This window comes from Canis lupus, chromosome 33 (genome assembly GCF_003254725.2).
Source record: "Canis lupus dingo isolate Sandy chromosome 33, ASM325472v2, whole genome shotgun sequence".
Classification (NCBI taxonomy): domain Eukaryota; kingdom Metazoa; phylum Chordata; class Mammalia; order Carnivora; family Canidae; genus Canis; species Canis lupus.
Genome location: NC_064275.1, coordinates 8,346,339 through 8,368,049, shown reverse-complemented (window position 1 = coordinate 8,368,049; position 21,711 = coordinate 8,346,339). Strand labels below are relative to the sequence as shown.

Here is a 21,711-nt window from a genome sequence, read left to right as displayed (position 1 = left end):
TGAATCCCAATAAAAAAATATATACAAAAAAAGGCAAAAAATTGGAAACAAAAATAGAAGTCTTATATCATGTTCTTAGGCAAAAGAAGAAAGAAAAGAAGAAAAAGAGGAAAGAGAAAGAAAGAAAGAAAGAAAGAAAGAAAGAAAGAAAGAAAGAAAGAAAGAAAGAAAGAAAAAGAAATGAAGCTAAAGGAAACCCAAGAGACATGGCAGATAGAATTAACCAGACAAAGCCCAGTTCCTTTCCTTGCCAACTCTTGGTTAATTTTCTCCAGGACTTTCCCTATGGATGTTTACAACAGTTCAGAACTCTAAGTGATCCAAGGTTAGAGAGTGACAGCAGAGTACTCTGCTTTATTTGCCTAGAAAAAAGAATAATACTCTGGTTTCTCTTCAGGTCGATACATCTTTCACCTTTTACTAAAAAAAAAAAATTAAATTAAATTTTAAAAAATTAGTAGAATAAATGTTGCCAATAAGTTTAGTCAAGGATTTGAGCACCTGGTCTTATGATAATAAAGAAGAGGAAACACATTTGGAAAGGTTTGGAAAATAAAGCCCTGTTTTATAAAGCAATGAGGATAAAATAGAAGTGCTAAAGTTCTTATTAAATAGATATCATTCATCACCCTCAATAAAGTACTACAATGCTTTCCAGTACTTCAATGGAAAAAGAAAAGGCTAAAGTTTTGGCACAGTCTGAAACCTGGCAAGTGTGACATTTAGCCAGCCTGTAAGGCCGCCTTTCTCCTAGGATCTCCTCAAAAGAAAATGCAGACTGCCTCAGAGAAACATTTTAAAATTAACAGTCCATGTCAAGAGGAATAAACCTGGAAGTGCTATTTTGTTTGCTTTTCAGAAGCAAATGAATAGAGCAGGATTAAACTAAAGACACCAAATTTCCCCAGATTATCATCTGATATGTTTAGCCACACAAAGAGGAAAGCTAGTTGTGATGGATGAGCCCATCCATGGGGAGCAATCATCTTCCAAGTGAAAAGCCTGGACACATTTCATGCTTTAAAATGAATGATTCTGCTCAGCCTGACAGCTAGTTTACAAAGGTCCCGAGCCAAGCTCAAGTCAAAGCGAAAGCAGCGGTTACTGTGTACACATTTCTAGATCCAGCCAAATAATCCTGATTTCCTGACCTTTGCAGATTAATGGCTCTGAATAGAGAGAGAAATGGTGATAGACTGGGGAAAGCGAGCTCCCAACTGCCTGGGTGTAGGCATTATTGGTTCAGTCATCTGTCTGCATTGCAAACCACCCCAAAATACAGTGAGGGGCATAAAACAACAAACATGCTATTACATTCCTCCGTCTGGTGGCCGGGAATTTTAACAGAAAACATAGAGATGACTTGTCTGTGCTCACTGTTGTCCAGGCCCTCAGCTATCATGACTCCAAAGGCTATGAGGTGACTCAGGAGGAGGAGTTGAAATAGCAGGGACAAGAGGGTGCACTTTCAGGATGGATTCTTTTTTTTTTTTTTTTTTAAGATTTTATTTATTTATTCATGAGAGACCCGGGGGTGGGGAGGGGTAGAGGCAGAGACATAGGCAGAAGGAGAAGCAGGCTCCATGCAGGGAGCCTGACGTGGGACTCGATCCCGGGACTCCAGGATCAGGCCCTGGGCTGAAGGTGGTGCTAAACCGCTGAGCCACCCAGGCTGCCCCAGTATGGATTCTAATCACATACCTAGTACTTGGCCTGGGATGCGTGAAGGGCAAGTTCAGCTGGGGCTCAGCTGCGCTCAGCTCAGCCTGGAGTTTGCTTCAGGTTCTCTCTCCCTCTCTCTCCCCGTCTGCCCCTCCTCCCACTTGCATGCTCTCTCTCCCTCTCTCCCTCTCTCCCTCTCTCTCTCTCTAATAAAAACAAGAAAATCTTTTTTTAAAAGGTGTCACTTCATAATAACAAAAGGTACATTTTATATGAAAGAAATAATTTTAAATTTTTGTGCAAATTTTGACACTTCAAAATATTTAAAGCAAAAGCTAGCAGAAGAAATAGATAAATGCAATATCATATTGGGATAGTTTAACAAATCTCTCTGTATTTGATAGATTAAGAATATTAAAAAAAAATCAGGGACGCCTCAATGGCTCAGCAGTTGAGCGTCTGCCTTCTGCTCAGGTTGTGATCCAGGGATCCCGCATCAAGTCCCACATCAGGCTCCTTGCAGAGATCCTGCTTCTCCCTCAGCCTATATCTCTGCCTCTCTCTTTCTGTGTCTTTCATGAATAAATAAATAAAATCTTTTTTAAAAAAAGAATATTAAAAAATCAGCAAAAACACAAGATATTTAATTACCTATAACTAACAAACATAATTAAGATTAAGATAAATATGTATTTGAAAGAGAAAGAACAATGCAGTCTGAACTGCAGAACTTTCTTTTCAAACGCACTTTTCAAGCACATCACCCTCATCCTTACAGCAAGTTTCAAAAAACCCCAGAATATTGTTTTCATTCAAAACATTGTTTCTTAACAACACCACAATGTTGTTAAACTTGACACCACTAACAGAAAAATAACTAGAAAATCCCGTATGTTTGCAAATCAAAAAACTAAGTAGTTCATAGGTCAAAGAAGAAATTAAATTGCAAACCAGGAAAAATACAAAACTGAATAATAAGAGTACCACAAACAAAATTGGGTAAATCCAGCTATAGCAGAAATTAGAGGGAAATTGGTAGCCCTAAAAGCCTATATTAGAAAAGAAGAAAGCCTGAAAATTAAAGTGCTAAACATCAACCTCGAGAAGCTAAAAAAAAAAAGTGGGGGGGGGGGCAAGGGAAGGACAGGTTAATGAAGCCAAAAAACATATTTAGAAAAAAAATAAAAATAAGTTGGCAGGTTAATCAACAAATAATAGAGACAATTAACAAAGCTGAAAATTGTTGAATTAAAAATTAACACAATTTACCCACCTCTAGTTGGTTTAAGAAAATAAAAGCACAAGTAATACCAGAAATTTAAAAAGGAAATGGCCAGAGGAACTGAATAGACATTTTTCCAAAGAAGACATCCAAATGGCCAATAGGTACATGAAAAGGTGCTCAACATCACTCATCATCAAGGAAATGCACATCAAAATATAACGAGATACTACATCCTACCTGTGAGGATGACTATTATCAAAAAGACACGAAATAACAAGTGTTGGAGATGATGTGCAGAAACTGGCCCTGGCACACAGAAGGTAAGGGGAGGCCGAAGAAAGAAGAGCAGGCCACTGCCAGTTGGCAGGTGGCAGGTTTAATAAACAAGACAATTTATGTAGAGCCTTGTTTCCAGTGGCCATAAGACAAGTAGAGGGCTACACCGCCCACCAGAATCTTAAACGTGTGCCTAGAGATCTTAACTGGGTTTAGACACTAACGTGGAGTGGATGGTCTTGGCAACACGTTGCTCTCCCAAGGCTGCATCCTTGAAAACAGCTCTGGCTGTGGGGACAGAGGGCAGAAATACATTCCAAGAACAGGGCAGGGGTGAGGAACCTCCAATTGCCCGAACCCAGCTCCATGGTCACCCAGAAGTCATGTCCTCTCTATGACCTCCTCCAACAACCGGTTAGAACATCTATCATCAAGAAGATAAGAAATAACAAGTGTTGGCTAAGATGTAGAGAAAAGGGAGCCCTCATATGCTATTGGAAGGAATGGAAATTGAAACAGCATGGTAGTTCCTCAAAAAAACTAAAAATACAACTACCATATAATCCAGCAATCCTACTTCTGGACATTGATCCCAAGGAAACGAAAACAGGATATCAAAGGGATCTCAGCACTCCCATGTTTGTCACAGCATTGGTCACAATGGCCAGGATACGGAAACAACCTAAGTGTCTGTCAGTGGATGAATAAAGAAGTTGTAAGATACACACAGACGAATATTATTCAGCCATTAAAAAAAAAGAAAGAAAGAAAGAAATCCTACTATTTGCAACAACATGAATGGAACTTGAGGGCATTGTATTTAGTGAGATAACCAGACAGGGAATGAAGGAAATACTGTATGATATCACTTATATGTGGAATCTAAGAAGACAAAAGCATAGAAAGAGTAGAATGGTGGTTATCAGGGCTGCCATGGGGCAGGGGTGGGGGGCAGTGGCGGTGGGAGGTGGGGGTAGTAATGTTATTAAAGGGTAAAAACTCACCACTGGAAACTGAATAATTTCTGGAGTTTTTTTTTTAAAGATTTATCTATTTTAGAGAAAGCATGAGCAGGGGGAGGGACAGAGGGAGAGAGAGAAGCAGACTCTCTGCTAAGTGGGGAGCACAACAGGGGCTCAATCCCATGATCTGAAGACCATGACCCCAGCTGAAATCTACACCACTTGGGTACCTCATCTCTGGAGATTTAATTCACAGCATAATGATTGTATGATAATAACAATTATTATACACTTCAAAACTGCTACAAGACTAGATCTTAAATATTCTCAACTCAACTCAACTCAAAAACTCAAAAGAGAAGTGGTCATTTATGTGACATGATGGAGGTGTTAGCTAAAGCTACAGAGGTAATCATATTGCAATACATAAACGTATCAAATCAATATATTTTATGCCTTAAACTTACACAAAGCTGTATGTCCCTTATAGCTCAATTTCTAAAAGAAAATTGAAGGGGCAGCATTAACTCTTGGCTTCTATTCAGGTCATGATCTCAGGGTGGTGAAATGGATCCCTGTGGTCAGGCTCCTGAGCTCAGGCTCTCTCCTCTCTCTAAAACAAATAAATAAATCTTGAAAAAGAAAACAACAAAGAAATGTAAAAAGCAAAAACAGATTTGAAAACTTTGGGGGAAATAGAAAAATATTAGAAATACATCCCTTACAAAACCAGATTCAAAAAGGAACTTTAAAAGTTTTGTAATTATGAAAGATACGGAATCAGCAGTCAGGTCACTTGTGTTGGCCTCCATGACATATCTCGCTTCATATGGTGTGAGGATATTTGGCTATTGAATGCATATAAATTGATTTTTAAGTATAATAGAATTGCACTTAAACTATTCCAGAGTACAGAAAAGAGAAAAAAACTACTCCTCAACTCTGATTGTGAGCTCTGCACAACGTTGATTCCAAAAACTGACAAAAGCAATTCAAAAGAGGAAAATTACTAGCCGACCTCAATCACGAATTATTTTTTAGCTACTAAAAAAATAAACAAAATATTAGCTAACCACATCACCCCAAGGGTACTCTAATGTCCTGGAATGTTCCAAGTCCTGATCTGGTTGGTGGGTATATTGGGCTTTTTAAAACATTATCCCTTAAACTGGGCAGATATATATTTGTTGAAATACATCCTGTACACTACTCTGTTCATAGGATATATTTAATTTTTAAAGCAAAAACAGTCCCTGTGAGCTGCTGACACACTCATTCTTTCAAACTCAAGTCTTCTGCTGTTCATCTGAACCTCTCAAAATTCACCACTTGGGGGGCGCCTGGGTGGCTCAGGCGGGCTCCCTGCTCAACCAGAAGTCTGTTTCTCCCTCTCCCTCTGCCTCTCCCCATGTTGGTCTGTTTCTCCCTCTCTCAAATAAATAAATAAAATCTTTTTTAAAAATTCACCACTTGGTGCTTCACAAAGTGTGGGCCTCACACTCAGCAGCAGCAGCATCACCTAGGAACTGGTTAAAAAGGAAAATTCTGAGCCCTTTGCCACACCTACTAAATCAGAATCTTTAGAGGAGGGATTCGGGGATCTCCAGGTTATTTGGAGGCCCCCTGAAGTCCTTGAGGCACTGCTCACTAGCATTAGAGGGGTTATAAGCAAGAGGTGGGACTGCAGTCCAAGGGAACTCAAGCCAAAGGCAACTTTATGTCCCCAGTGACACCTGCCATCTTACCTGCAATACCTATTGCACCATGTTGGGTTTTCCTTCTTTGAAGGACCAGCCTCACCTGGACCAGGCTCATGTCACAGGAAGAATGATCATTTGTCAATGACTCACACCTGAACATCTGCATCAATGACAGGGCCATGATTCTCTCATTCTGTTACAAGAGTCCTTCTCCACACTGGGCACTGTGCTGCGTAAGCCACCCAGAGTCAACTTGCTGCTCTAGCTCTGAGTGGAGCGGAAGTGTGTTCATTCTGAATTATCCAGGGCCAAGGATTCACCCTATTCATTAGCAGATCATCCAATTGTAGGAACTTCTGAAAGTCCTCCTTCTTTTCCTGTTCCCTCTCTTTGGTCCTCTTTGCTATTGCCCAGAACCCGAGCGTGGAGAAACAGTGGAAATCACTTACAAATAAGATCCTTGGGATGCCTACAAAGGATTCCCCAAGAACAGAGAACAGAACAACTGGCAAAAATAGGATGTATTTTAATTATGGATTGAAATGCTCGTTTTCATAGATAAATAAACCTTAAGAAAGTTAAGGAGCCATCGGTTGGTTGGTATAATTATAATAAAATTCATTCTAATTTTTTATTTTGATCAGTTATATACTTTCACATAGTTTGAAGATACATGTAGTTATTTTACAAGACTATCTTAAAAAATAGCTACCCCCTCCCCCCCAGAGGCAGCCTCTTTCATCTCCTTCAGAGGTTTCTTTTGGAATTTATCACTAAATAAGACACATATTTTGTAATTTTGTTGGCTCTTCAGTTATTGTCCTTGTCTATTGATTTTCTACCAGGGAATATTAGGCTTAGCTTTTTTTAACACTCATCCAAACACACACTTTTCCCATAACCACCTCCACCCCTGCATTCATTCAATAGAGTTGTAATTTAAATTTGGGTTAGATCAACAGTCATTGTTCGCACTATGGTGACTATGCACAGGCCACTCACCTCTGAGACATGCGGTCTACTTGATTCCTTTCCTGGACAAGTTTTTCTTCTTTTTGGAGTGGGGGGTGACCCAGAGCAGGGGGAGGAGATAGGAGAACAGTTAATAACTGCTGCTTTTTTCCCTATTTACTCATATACTCAGTTTTCTATTTACTCATCACAATTCAATCCCGAACTGTCCTCCAGATGTCTGAAATTCCCATCAACTTATTGTGAACACAGTGTCAGCCTATAATTTCATCTTCTTGATAAAATCCCCTTCTGATTTACTTACTTCTGGACATTAGTGCCTAGCTGTTGTCTACCACCAATGCCTGGCTATTAGGACCTCCCTTCATTCGTTCTGAAGCATCCTTTCTATTAACAATTTGAGTACTGAATTCCTCCTTTCTATTTTCCCTCTTTCTCTCTTTTTGGAACTCCTATTTATAAAGGATTAGACCCCATGATCTGGTCCTCCAATTTTGTTATATTTTCTCTTCTCTTTTCCAACTCTTTTCTGTTTAGCTCAACTTGTAGATTTCTTCAGTTTTATCTTCACGCTGTTCTGTTGAGGTTTTGGGGTGGGGGCTGCTTTGAGAGAGAGAGAGCGTACAAGTGTGCCCACACACATGAGTGAGGATGGGGTGGGGAAAGGGATAGAGAGAATCTTAAGAAGGCTCTACACCCAGCGCAGAGCCTGATTCAGGGTTCCATCTCACGACCCTGAGATTACAACCTGAGCTGAAATCAAGAGTCAGACGCTTAACTGACTGAGCCACCCTGGTGTCCCTGTTGAGCTTGTTAGGTCTGTAATCATATTTTAAATTTCTAAGTGTCCCTAATTGTTCTTTTTTAAAGCAACCTGTTCTTATTTCATGAGTGAAATACCAACTTATCTCTCTCTGAGAACATTAATAACGACTTTTTTGAATACTCTTTCCCCTGAAAAATCTTTTCTTCCAGGTTGCTTTTTTCCTGTGTGTTTGTTTTGGTCTCTATGTTTTATGCTGAAATCTTAATCTAGCTATATGGTGACCTTGCTTGCCTACTCATATATGAGTTGGGTCCTAAAAGAGCTGGTAGGAAGTTCTGAGCTCATGGTTGGTATTTGACTACCGTGGGTTCACTGTACTTATTGATCTAGCTGGACAATTTCCTTGGAGATCCTCGTCCCCAAATATCAGTACTATTACTTCTTTTTGGTCTAGTAGAGCTCCTAGAGAAGGACCTTCCAGTCTCCTACCTAGAATATAGTTGCCTTCCTATCAACATTTGGAAGCTGAGTGCAAAAGAGGCCAGGGAGGGGGGGGTCCCAGTATTCAGGATATAATTTGCTTAATCCCTAAGTTTTCACCATCATACTCCTACCCTCAACTGTGTCTGACGAATCCTAGTGCAGGGACCCTCTGTTTTATACTCTCCAGGGATCATTTTCCTCAGACTTCCTCCATGTAGATTGGAATAGAAAACAATTCTGAATCTGTGGGTTGGAGGAGAGGATCTAACTGCTTTTTAAATAGACTAAATCAGTAATGTCCCTTTTAACACTACCTCCCCTCTTCCAGAAGCACTTGTGTGCCAATTCCTCAAGCTTTTAGGGATTATATTCTATAAATCAGGTTACCAACTATCTGCTGGTGTAGGATTCAGCTTTCTTAAATATCCCAAATTGTGTTATTATTTCCTCTCTCATTTTCTTTATCCTTTTAGGTTTATACCTTTCTCAAAAAAAAAATCTACTTATTGTCATTTTATGAGGTTCTGAAGGAAGGAAAATAAATGTGTGTGCTCAATCCACCATCCTGATCCAAAAGTCACAGCAATAAAATTCATCATAGCTCTTCATGCAGTAAAGGTAAAATAGAATTTTAATGATTACCTAGGAAAATTAATCAACATTAAAAATGTTTTAAAAGATGAAGGAATTAATTAATACAACTGTTTTGAAAGAATGTTTGGCTAGCAGTATCTACAATAACTGAATATATCAAAAATCAGAAGTACTCTATTTCTAATACATATCCCAAAGAAATATGTACATATGTTTACCAAAAACAATATACAAGAAGTCCATAGTGGCACTATTTCATAGTGGCCAAAAACTGGAATCAACTCTCATGCTAATCAGCAGTGAAATGTATGATAAATTGTGGTATGTTCATGGAATACACACAATAAACACAATGAAATACTATAAAGTGAAAATGAGCAAGTTACTACTATATTCAGGAACACAAAATTAATACAGAGTAAGAAAAGGCATACACTAGAGAAGATATATTATAAAATTCTACTTCTATCAAGGTCAAAACTGACCCTGAAGAAGAGAGTAATGACTAGGAGTGGGTATGAGATAGGTATCTACAGAGCTAGTTCCATGAGTATGTTCCCACCGTAAAGAATAGTCAGTTATATGCTTACATTTGGGCCATTCTTCTGTTATACTTTAATTTTTAAAAGTTCCTTCAAAAAAATTTACCAAAGAAGGAGAAGAAGGGGGAGAAGGAAAAAGGGAAAGAAAGTCAAACCATCAAAGTAGATTCATTTGGTACCAAATTTTGACATAAGTGGTTTCTTGGGTTCAAATGCCAGCTTTCCCCCTTATTAGACTGTGACTTTGGTTTAAGCATTATTCAAATTCCTCTGTAAAATTAAAATGCAATCATTCATTCATCCAACAAAAATTTATTGAGCGCCTACTATTATAGGTACTTGGGATATAGTGATGAGCAAATTTTTACCATCTTAAAGCCAATATTCTCATGGGGAAAGAGAAAAAAAATGCCAGCTATATCTACCTCACAGAATTTCTGTGAATCGCAAGAGAAGTCATGGTAAGAGCCTTCTCCACGAAATAAGGTTTGTGGACCTGCAATAGGAGCACCACCTGTGAATTTGTTAAAACAGCAAGTCATGCCCCATTGCAGACCTACTCCATTAGTATCCTCGTCTTAGCGAGATCCCCAGGTAATTTATACACACATTAAAGTTTGAGAAGCACTGTTATAGTACTTTGTGAATCATAAAATGTTGTCAAATGTAGGCTATTATTACTAGTCATGCTCACCAGGAAATTGCCACAATCCTGCTCTGTAGATACATCCCTATTCCAGAAAATGAAGGTTATGAGGGTGACAAAAGCAAGTTTACTCCCATCTAAAAAGCTGTTTCCGGATATGTTGTTTTGGAGTGTTTCTTTCCTGTTAGGTCTTTAGGTCAGCCTCAGTTCTCTAGGTCAATAGCCCCCTACTAATGAAGATGTTATTGATGAATTTTATTGCCGGGTTTTTCAATTAGTTGAACACCATTTTCTGGTCATTCAACAGTGAGGCCAGGAAAAGTGCTTTGATACAGTAATAAAATGCTGAACAATGCAGACTTCAGATTTATGGAGTTTTATTGGCGTGTTGGTATGTCCCAGATTCATTTTGTGTCTTTCATCTCCTGGCTGGGGAAACGAGCAAAACTTTTTCCTGCTGGCTGTTTGGAGGATCTCTAATCAGACTTGTCCTGACAGTGCTTTTGTGAAGAGAGAGCCTGGGAAGCAACTGATTGTTTGGTAGGAGAGGATATTCTGGGAATAGAGACTAATCAACGCTTCAACAACTATCTTATAAGAGAAAAAATACTTTGTCCAGTTGTGCCTATAGTAGTGTTACTCAATATTTTTTTTTAGAGAGAGGAAGTGGGGAAAGGAGCAGAGGGAGAGAGGAGAGTGGGATTATCTTAAGCAGGCTCCATACTCATCACGAAGCCCAATGCAGGCCTTAATCTCACAACCCTGAGGTCATGACCTGAGCTGAAATCTAGAGTTGGATATTTAACCCATTGGGACTTGCAAGCCCCTCAAAACATGATGTTCATACAAATCACCCAGAAATCATATTAAAATGCAGTTGGGATTAACTAGATCTGAAGTGGAACCAAAAACTATTCATTTCTATTATGCTTCCAGATAATATTGATGCTACTGGTTCCCAGACTATACTCTGGGTAGTAAGATCCTATCCCACAATAATTCAAGAGGAACCAACAGTAATTTTGAACCACTAGGCTCCTCCCACATTCATAGCAAGGTCTTCTGAAGAAAGAACAATGCCCAGGAAACCCAAGTATGTTGACTAGGTAAATACTGGGTAAAAAGTTCGTGACTTTTCCATAAATGTCACAGAGTGTAACATCAATTCAGTTTCTCTCTGCTTCTTTTCTCCAACTTCCTACCATAGGGAGAGCTCTGAGGGCTGCAAAAGTTGTAATGGACTCCAAACTTACCCAACATTACATTTTCTAAGGGAAAGAACTGCTTTTTTGGTTTTGCCATCTTAGTGGTGAAAATGTATATGGCTTCATTAATAGTAAATAACTGCTACTCTCTAAGAGCCTTTTATGATGAAAAGGTCTTCTTTAGAAAACTCTGGACTTCCCAGAAGCACTTCATGAATGCCTACTTTGATAAATTCATGATTATTTTAAAGCAATTCAAAGACAAAAAACGTTTATTTTCAAACTCTTGAGACAAAAAGTGTATTTAAATAGAGGTTGTTGTTGATGATCTGTTCCTACAAGCAAGTAGAAAAAAGCCACAAGAGTGGCAAGGCAGTCTGACCAGGGCTTGTTTCCTTAACCACGGCCTTACACTACTTCTAATAATGCCTAACATTTCTTGAGTGTCTATTATGCACCAGGGACTGTGTTAAATCCATCGGATGGGTTTCCTCATTTAATACAACAACCTTCTTTCCCTATTTTATAGATGCAAAAGTAACAGTAAAGAGGTTAAGTAACTTGCCTGAGGGCACACAGTGGGGGGGGGGGCCTGACAAAGCAGGAAGTGACTGGGTCCAGGCACTATGGGTCTCACAGATACTTTGGAGAAATCAACGAGCCTACCAAAACCAGAATATGTATCAAATCATCTCAGATTTGTTTTCTGACTTCCTCAGCTCATAATTAACCCCCAATTTATTCATTAGCTGCTTTGACTATGCTCATCCATTTACTATTTGGTAGCCACTAATTAACTGTAACTTGTGCAACCAGGAACTTCGGAGAAAGACTTTAATTTTCCTAAATTGACTTTCTATGTGAATTCTTAGGATTTTCTTATTTTAAAATAAAAATTGAGTAGATATGTTCATAGCATGATTGTAGCTGCTCCTCCTTACCATCATCATCATCATCCTCATTATCATCATTATCATCATTCCATGTGTTATCTGGTTTTTTATCTTATTTTGTTTTAATTTTTCTCATTGGTGTTGCCCTTAAAGTTGTAAGTTCCTTCTGGGCGGCAACCATGTCTTTTCACTTGAGAACATCAGTGCTACAGAATAAAAGACCAAAAGGAAAAAAACAAAAACAAAAAACCTGTTAGCGATGGTTGCTTCTGGGTTGATGGGATTATAATTTTCTTTTCTTTTCTGTGCTTTCCAAACATCCCACAAAGTGCTTACACTTAGGGAAAATTATTATTTTAAATCACTTAAAGCTTTCCTTGTCTAGGACACTATATGTTGATTTCTACAAAACATCTCATCAATACTAAAAAATATCTAGAGGTGACACCAGCAATAAACAGAAGTAAAATGGTCATGTTACCTCCAAGATAAGAGCTGTATATGTGATAGGACTAGTGAGAGGGAGCCTCTCCGATGGGGAGAAAGTAGAAGAGTTGGAGGCATTTTAGTGACTTCACCATTGTCCCCCCGAATCCACGCAGCTCAGGTATGTAACCTACAGAGTGCTTTCCACAGGTTCACAAAATAAAACCTCGCTGCATTCCACATGAGAGAAGGGCAGGCTCTAGGGTAAAAACAAGACTTGTCACCTGCCTCAGAACAAGTCCCAGAACTACATTTTCTAGGCAGTGCTTCTAAAATTTTGTCTGTGATGCTTTAAAGCATGCTGATCCAAAAGCTACTGAAAGGTCTGGCAAGGTCTTTTTCCTTCCATGTCAAGGAAGGAAAGGGAGCTAGAAAGGCTTAGGTTTTTTTTAACATGTGTTTATGTGGCATCGCTGATATTTTGGAATAAGTAGAAGCCATTGCTGTCTGCTTTCTAATGCTCTACTTATTGTTGTGCCCCTGACGTCATCAGTTGTGAGTGAGTAACATCACCTCAGCGTGCACTGTTTGAGTTGTCCTGTATTCATCACCCAAGTGCTGCTAATAGGTGGATGGTTGACTGAACGACAGACAAAATGTTGGAATCTCCTCCTATGCATGAGTCAGAGAGGAAGTTGCTACCATCTTCATGGTCCACTGAAGGCATTGCTGGAAGTACCAGGGGAGATCCCCAACTGTCCTTGTCAGAGCAACCCTGAAATGAAGATCAGCGTGGCTGTTTCAAGGGATTGGGCCAGGCCCCAAAGCAGAAATTACAGGTGACAGGTACGAAAGAGAAGGAGAGTTGGGGCATACTAATGAGGTTCCCTAAGGAATACTAAATGCTCCTGGGAGGTGGGATGGAGACACAATTTGACAGAAGTTCTTCCTTAATTCCTTCCGGAGATACAGGTTTCCCTCTGGGCCAGTATCCTAACAAGGTAGCTCAGTGAAACCTTGAAAGACAATCATTTAAAATCTGATATCAGGGGATCCCTGGGTGGCTCAGCGGTTTGGCACCTGCCTTCGGCCCGGGGTGTCATCCTGGAGTGCTGGGATCAAGTCCCACATCAGGCTCCCTGCATGGAGCCTGCTTCTCCCTCTGCCTGTGTCTCTACCTGTCTCTTTCTCTCTCTCTCTCTTTGTGTCTCTCATGAATGAATAAATAAAATCTTTAAAAAAAAAACTGATATCATGATTCACAGACTAATTGACTGGGTTCAAATCCCACTTTTTTTCAAGATTTTGTTTATTCATGAGAGACACAGAGAGAGGCAGAGACATAGGAAGCATCCTGGTTTGGGTTCTGGATTTTTTGGAGGTGATTAATAGTATGTGAAATGTTTTAGGTTGTCAGACCTTCAACAATGAGTCCAAACAGTAGTGTACCGTGATAAAGCTATCCTGTCTTCTTAGTTAATGGCTTTCCAAACACATGGAGAGTCAGTTTAGGTAAAATACTGTGCAAGTTTCTATACATCAAGGAAAAATTACATGGAACAGAATTTAACAGGCAAATAAGAAGACATAATTCCGGTCTATCACAAAAGGGGACAGTGAACTTAACTTCCCTAGAACAAAAAAGCAGGAGGGTTTTTAAGGGCTGAGGGGGGCTAGTAGAAACAGTGCTGGAGGATGTTAGGGGAGTCTGGTCCATGACTGGGCCATCTGTGTTTGCTAATTGACACTTACCAGTTCAGGCTCCTTCCCTCCTACAGAAACTGGGAGACCTTGATGTTCTCTTTCTTGATGATAGCATTTCAAAGATGGCTTCTTAGATCCTTAAAACAGATGGTTCTGGGTCATAAAAGAGGCAAGAGTCAGGAAAAGATTTACATCTCAAATGGCCAAATGGAAAATTTACAATTATAAGTTTTCTGAAGTAAATATTTGCTCTAAGACAAGGGAGGTGAGTGACCCCTTGTCAGTAGGAACCCAGTTTAAAGTTTAGTCAAGCGGAGGGGGAAAAGGCCATCTTGGTCATGTTCCTCACTTAGCAGGATCAGTCGATGTATCTGTGAAAGACAGAGCCATCTAAGGCATATTTTGTCTGATACCACCAGGATCCACCTGTCCCATACTAGTTCCCCACCCCCATCTGTAATAACCTGTCTCCTTTCTTACATGTCTGGACATTCCCACCATTTGAGTCATTCCTCTGAGTCAGAGAACAAAGGCGAGAGCACAGCTTGTAGAGGCCATTGTTACAGTGCTGGTGAGATTTGGGGGCCAGCAGTGAAAGACCTATCTGCACCTTGCTGTCAGGGCAAGGCCCTCAGCAAAATTTTGAGGTACACAAAGGCTCTCCCGACTGTTCCCCCCTACTGTGGCCCCTCCTTGCTGTTTCTGACAACTTGTGCCCCCAGAATCTCTCCTCCCCCCTTTTCTTTTTTCCTCCCAAGAAACTTGTTCTCGAGTCTCACACTAAAATGTCAAAAACTGGCTAAAAGCTGAGAGAAAGCCAGAGTGTTTGTAACCTAACTAAATCTTAAAGGGGAATTCCTGGTTCTGATCAATAGTGGGTCAGAATTGTAAAAGATCTCCCCCTTGATGCTGAAACTGCCCCTTTCCAGCAAATGGCTGCTGCACCGATGGGGACCCAGCCTGCCATGGACAAACCCCGGGTGGCCCTCGAGTGGCCCAGAGCCAGGCTCCTGAAGTGGGTGCCTGGAAATGGAAGTAGATGGGGATTCTGGAGGTGCTGGAGAAAGAATATGTCTAACCAAAGCAAGGTGAGGAAAACCAGTGCTTCCTACCTGCTGCTTTTACTAAAATGAGTGTTAGAGCGGAAAAATTTATGGAGCCCAAAAAAGGACCATGCTCTTCCACTTTATCCCTCAAGCAGTGTCTTGAGCCTTCCCTTCTATTTTATGAGAGGAAGTTTATCATACTCCAAACTAACTAAATGGCTTCCATACCTACTTCCTCCAACAATGCCTGCTTTGATATATGCCTCCAGGGCACAGCTAAGAGTTAATACATATAAGGCAAGAAAAGAGTGTCTGGTGTATAATGAATGCTGTATCCCTATCAGCTATTGCATTATTATTATTGTTGATGATGATAGGCCACGGTCTTGATTGTGAGTGATCTCCGGCAAAGCCAGAGTAGAAAAGTACCCCCGGTTATAGCTGCTAAGTCAGCACCATGAAACAGAGGAACTCAGTAAATTTCCACAAAAGAAGATATAATCATCCTGCTCTTTGCAAAGACTTAAGATAGTGAAATGGATGGTATTTTTTTAGGAATAGACTTCCCCAAGAATGCTGGTTTTGCAACGCTGTATTAGTGAAGCCAGAAGTCAACTGAACCTGTCTTTATTTGGGGTTACCTCTAGCCATACATGTGGGATCTGGATGGGGAAGGCTCCCAACTCTAGCGATATCTCCAAAGGTACCTCTTGTGCAAAATTCATCAATATAGCAAATATAAAGAAAAGCTCTGTGATATTTGAAGGATGGTGTGTCTTGACTCCTGTTAGCATCCCTGAAAGTGACCCCCTAGATTTATTACATAACACCAAGAATTAGCAACAGCAGTTCTGCTTCCTGGAGAAAGCCAGCTTCCAAAAATTGCAGTAGATCTGTTGGTATAGGGTAATTCAGAGCTAAACTGACCCAGCAGGGTGGATTTTTTTTTTCTTTTTTTTTTTTTTACTTAAAAGGGAACAATACAGTAAAGATAGTTTGTGTTTATGCCTGACCTAAATCTTTCACTTCCTCTCACAGAAGAGAAGCAGATGTTCAGTAGAGAGTTGGGGAGGGAATGGGGGAGATGAAGGAAACGAAATAACATTATGGTTCAAGTTATTCTTTTAAACATCAACCAGCTGTTCATTATCTAATGTAAGTGCTTAAAATTTCAACACAGAAGAATCTCTTCATCTTCATTCATACATTAATTCTTTATGCCCTACTTACTTCACCTTTCTTTTAAAGGCAGAAATGCAATAAAAGCAGAGTTAACAATTACACAAGCAACTTTTCAACATATGCTGCTGAGGCAACTAGATACCCACAAGGAAAAGGACTAATTTAGACACTTACTTCATGCCATACAAAAAATTAACTCCAAATGAATCATAGACCTAACATTCCTTACTAAAAGTAAAACTACACAACTTTTAGAGTGCCTGGGTGGATAGGCAGTTAAGTGTCTGATTCTTGAGCTCAGCTCAGCTCTTGATCGCAGTCATGAGTTTGAGCCCTGCATTGGACTCCAGCCTAGGCATGGAGCTTACTTAAAAAATAAAATAAAATAATAAAAATAAAAGTATACAATTCTTAGAAGAAAACATTGGAGAAAATCTTTGTGACCTGAGTTAGACAAAGATTTCCTAGAGATGATATCAAAAGCACTTCCCATAAAACAAAATATTGATTAATTAGACTTCATAAAAACTTAAGAGTTTTGCAGTTCACAAGACACCATTAAGAAAATAAAAAGACAAGCCACAAACTGGAAGACAATATTTGCAAATTATATATCTCATAAAAGACTTATGGCCAGAATATACAAAGAATGCTTATAATTCAATGATAAGAAAATGAACGACCCAATTTAAAAATAGAAAAAAGATTTGAATAAACGTTTCACTAAAAAAGATACGTGAATAGTCAATAAACACATGAAAAGATACATGTCATTTGTCACTAGGGAAATTCAAATTAAAGTTGTAATAACATAGCACCTCCCATCCACTAAAAGGACTGTGATTCAAAAGGCAGACAATAGCAAGTATTGGTGAGGACATGGAGAAACTAGAATGTTCACACATTGTTGGTGGAAATGTAAAATGGCATCCCTACCTTGGAAACAGTTGGGCAATTTCTTAAAAAGTTAACATTAATTAACCGTAAGGCTCGGCAATTCTACTCTTAGTTATCTACTCAAGAGAAGTAAAGACGTATATCTACAACAAAGACTAGTTCACGAACATTCGTGGCAGCATTAATCATAATAGTCAAAATCTGAAAACAATCCAAATGCCCATCAACTGGTGAATGAATAAACAAAACGTGGTATATCCATACAATGGAATGTTATTTAATAATAAAAAGAAATGAAAAACTGATGAATGCTACCAAATGGATGAACCTTGAAAACACTATGCTCAGTGAAAGAAGCAACTCACAAAGGCCAATAATGTATGATTCCATTTATATGTAATGTCCAGAATAGACAAATCTACAGGGGCAGAAAGTAGGTTAATGGTTGTCTGGTGCTAGGGGAGGGGATCCTTTGGGATGAGAAAATATTCTGAAATTGAGTTATGATGATAGCTGCACAACTCTATCAATTTACTAAAATCCATTGAATTGTACAGTTTAAATGGCTGATTTATATGGTAAATGATACCTCAATGGAGCTGTTAAAAAAGAATACACAAACCATAAAAACCAAAGTCTGCAAATATTGACACAGAAAATCAGATTAAAAGGAATAATTGAGGGGGTTCCTGGGTAGCACAGTCGGTTAAGCATTGGACTCTTGGTTTTGGCTCAGGTGGAGATTTCAGGGTCGCAAGATCGAGCCCCGTGTCAGGCTCCAAGCTCAGCACAGAGTCTGCCTACGACTGTCTCCCTCTCCCTCTCCCTGTGCCCCCCCCACTCATGCTCTTGCTCTCTCTCTCAAATAAATAAATAAATCTTAAAAAAGAATTGAGTTTTAAACTGATCTTCCTGACAGCAAAGGTAAAAGCAAAGAAAACCATAGAATATATAACTTTAATAAAATACATAACCTTATTCTCATTTTTTTTTTAAGTAAGCAAGTAAATCTACTTTTGGAAAAGTCTTTTTTCCTCCAAAAATGATTTACGAGGTATAACTTTATATATATGGTAACAGTGTAATGCTTATTGAAGTGTCATCAGTTTTGTTAAAGATTTTATTTATTTATTCATGAGAGACACAAAGAGAGGGGCAGAGACACAGGCAGAGGGAGAAGCAGGCTCCATGCGGGGGAGCCCAATGTGGGACTTGATCCCAGGACCTGGGAATCATGCCCTGAGCCGAAGGCAGATGCTCAACCACTGAGTCACCCAGGTGCCCCCTCATCAATTTTTTTTTAAGAAAAAAGAAAAACTCAAAGTGTTCCATACATGCCATTGCTTATAGAGAGCCTCAATAAGAGTTGAGGAATGTTATTAGGCCTTAGTTTGGGCACAGGACTTTCCATGTGGATCCAGAACATATACCACAGAACCAAGTTCAGGGAACTGCAACTCAACACAAACTGGTTGCTGAGAGAAGCTAAACGAATGAATGCTTAGCCTCCCTGTTTGGGTGTATTTCTCACACATCATTTTACTCGTTGGGGCTTTCACAGGTTTCTACCTAAGACAATCCAAATTTGAGTTTACTGGTGAGCTCATAATTTTCCTACCTGTTTTCTGTGGCTGATTGAAAGGAGAGTCTCATGCTCAGACTACAGATGTGTAGACACTGAGGAAATGAGAGTCTGATTTATGCTCTTGCTCAGTAGTGTGACCTTAACAGAGTGGGCAAAGGACAGCAATAGGTAAATAAGACTTTTCTCAAGAAGAGCAGCTTTGGATCTGTTCCCAAGGCACTAAAAAGTAGAGGAAAGCCCTGAACTTCTGTACGTACAGTACTTAAGAGATATCCTTGACCTGAAAGATTTTTAGGGGAGAAGCTGGGGAGGACCTGCCACTTTGAACTCCAATGCAGCTCCTCTGGAGTCATTAATTTGCACCAGCATTGAGTCCCCATGACTCCAATGGGTGCTGTTGGCCCCAACAACACACCACCACCCTAGAACACCTGAAGCATGACTACACTTAGCTATTCAATAGACCCGTGTAGCTCTACTTCATAGGAACACATTGTAAAACTGGCATACTTGACACCGAGCTTTTTCTCCCGATAAAATCCAAACATTCCTGCAGGATCATGTCATCAGCACATGACATGGGGCAGCCCGGGTGGCTCAGCAGTTTAGCGCTGCCCTCAGCCCAGGGTGTGATCCTGGAGACCCGGGATCGAGTCCCACGTCAGCCTCCCTGCATGGAGCCTGCTTCTCCCTCTGCCTGTGTCTCTGCCTGCCTCTCTCTTTAATGAATAAATTAATTAAATCTTTTTTTAAAAAAAAGTATACCTTTGTATTGGATATGTCAAGAGACATAGCATCTGGTTTATCTAAAAAAAGTGGATTCAAATTATCATAAATTAAAATTAAAACTGGGCACAGTCACATTTAATGCTACCTAAAATTGGGATTCATCTCAAGGAGCTCACTGTGTTTCACAACAGGAACTGTGATAGAGTCACTGGAGAAAAATAAAAGGCCTTGGAGTTCAATAGATCATACTATGTCATTCTAGATATATGTCATAAAAATCTCAAAATATTCTTAATCTCAACAACAACAACAAAACCCTGATTAAATAATGGACACAGGACTCAAAGAGGTAATTTTCCAAAGAAGATATACAAATGACCAATAAACACATGAAAAAATATTCAACATCATTAATCATTAGGGAAATGCATATCAGAACCACCTCACATGTAAGCTACTAATGAAAACACAAAAGGGGCGCCTGGGTGGCTCAGTCAATTAAGCATCTGCCTTTGGCTCAAGTCATGATCTCAAGGTCCTGGGATCAAGCCCTACATTCAGCTCCCTGCTCAGGGGGAAGTCTCTCTCTCTCTCTCTCTCTCTCTCTCTCTCTCTCTCTCTCCCCCAGATAAATAAATAAATAAATAAAATCTTTAAAAAAAAATAACAAATGTTTGTGTAGATGCAGAGAAATTGAAATCCATGTTCACTCTTATGTAGGAATGTAATGCTGCAGTCTCTATGGAAAGTAGTATAGCAGGTCCTTAAAAATTAAAATTAGAGTTACCATATGATTCAACAATTCCACTTCTAGGTATATACCCAAATTCAAATTGAATTGAGAGTAGAAACTCCAACAGGTATTTGTACGTTCATGTTCACAGCAACATTAGTCACAGTAGGCAAAGACAGAAGCAATCCAAGTGTCCATCAGTAGATGAATAAAGTGTGGCAAAAAATAATAAATAAAATAAAATAAAATAAAATAAAATAAAATAAAATAAAATAAATTAAAAAAATAAAATAAAATAAAATAAAATAAATAAAATAAAATAAAAATAAAGTGTGGCACACACATGCAATGAAATATCAGTCAACCTTACATAGGAAGGGAATTGCAACACATGCTACAACATGGATGAACCTTGAGGACATTATGCTAAGTGAAATAAGGCAGCCACAAAAAGACAAACATTGCATGATTTCACTCATATGAGGTACCTAGGATAGTTAAAATTCATAAAGACAAAAAATAGAACCGTGGTGGCCAGGGGCCAGCCAGTAGGGAGAATGGGGAGTTGTTATTTAATGAGCATAGAGTTTCACTTTTGCAAGATGAAAAGGTTCTGGAGATTGGTTACACAACACTGTGAATATACCTAACACCACTGCACATTTCTCTTAAAAGTGGTTAAGATGGCAAATTTTATGTTATGTGTACCTTACCACAATTTAAAAATTCCTTTAATGTTCTTAATCAATTTCTCCAGTAGGTGAGTCATCTTGCCAGTTGTGGAACAGAGTCCAAAGGCTCCCTGATTCAAGCAGGATGTTAGACGTACTGAACCAAACCTGTGGTTTCATTAAGAAGAAAGCTGAATTTGAGCTGCCTTTTGGCAGCTGTTGCAGACCATATTTTGAGCCCTTCTTTCAGGGCCTTCACCACATCTTTCCCAGGCTTCCTAGTTGAGAAGTGAAGACAGAAACAGTAAGATGAAGATGAAAGCTCACCATTTCCCAAAATCTGGCTCTGTTTCCACTTGCCATATAATCTGGGCCTCCGTTTTTGAGAAGGCCAGAACCACGTCCGACAGTTATCACGGCCTCCCACACGCTGTATCGACCAGCTCGCCTCGTAGCAGGAAAAGTACCAGAGATATCGATGAACTGTCAGACTTTCAGCATTCATAACTAAATTAGGAACAGAAACTTAATGAGAGTGGTGGTGGCGGCCAAGGGAAGGCTGATATTCTGACAAAGGAAAGAAAGAAAGAACCTGAGAAAATGGAAGACAGAATGGGCCTGGAGAAAGCAGGTGAGGTGGAGGTGAGGGGTGAGGAGGCATGGGAAGAGACAGCCCCAGACAGAGACTAGGGGCTCCCACACCGCCTCCAGCTCAGGGCTCTCCAGACACAGTGTGCATGTGCACGCACACACACACACACACACACACACGCTCTTCCATGTGTCTGGAGAAAGTGAGGGGGGTGAGAAAT

At 39.6% G+C, this 21,711-nt stretch overlaps 1 long non-coding RNA gene across 4 annotated transcripts in view; it reads right to left on the bottom strand.

Moving 5' to 3' along the window:
- LOC112640019 (uncharacterized) overlaps positions 1-21,711 on the bottom strand; it is a 53,000-nt gene that overhangs the window by 28,727 nt on the left and 2,562 nt on the right. Inside the window, exons 2-6 of one of the 4 annotated variants that reach the window (XR_004811624.2) lie at positions 14,105-14,209; positions 12,926-13,127; positions 12,408-12,611; positions 11,975-12,132; positions 6,828-6,876 (exon numbers count right to left, since the gene is read on the bottom strand). This is a non-coding gene — a long non-coding RNA (uncharacterized LOC112640019). Of the gene's footprint in view, positions 1-4,598; positions 4,739-6,827; positions 6,877-11,974; positions 12,133-12,407; positions 12,612-12,925; positions 13,128-14,104; positions 14,210-21,711 lie in introns of those variants that run through there. The other 3 variants (XR_003123815.3, XR_003123813.3, XR_004811625.2) reach the window with 3 other exon arrangements.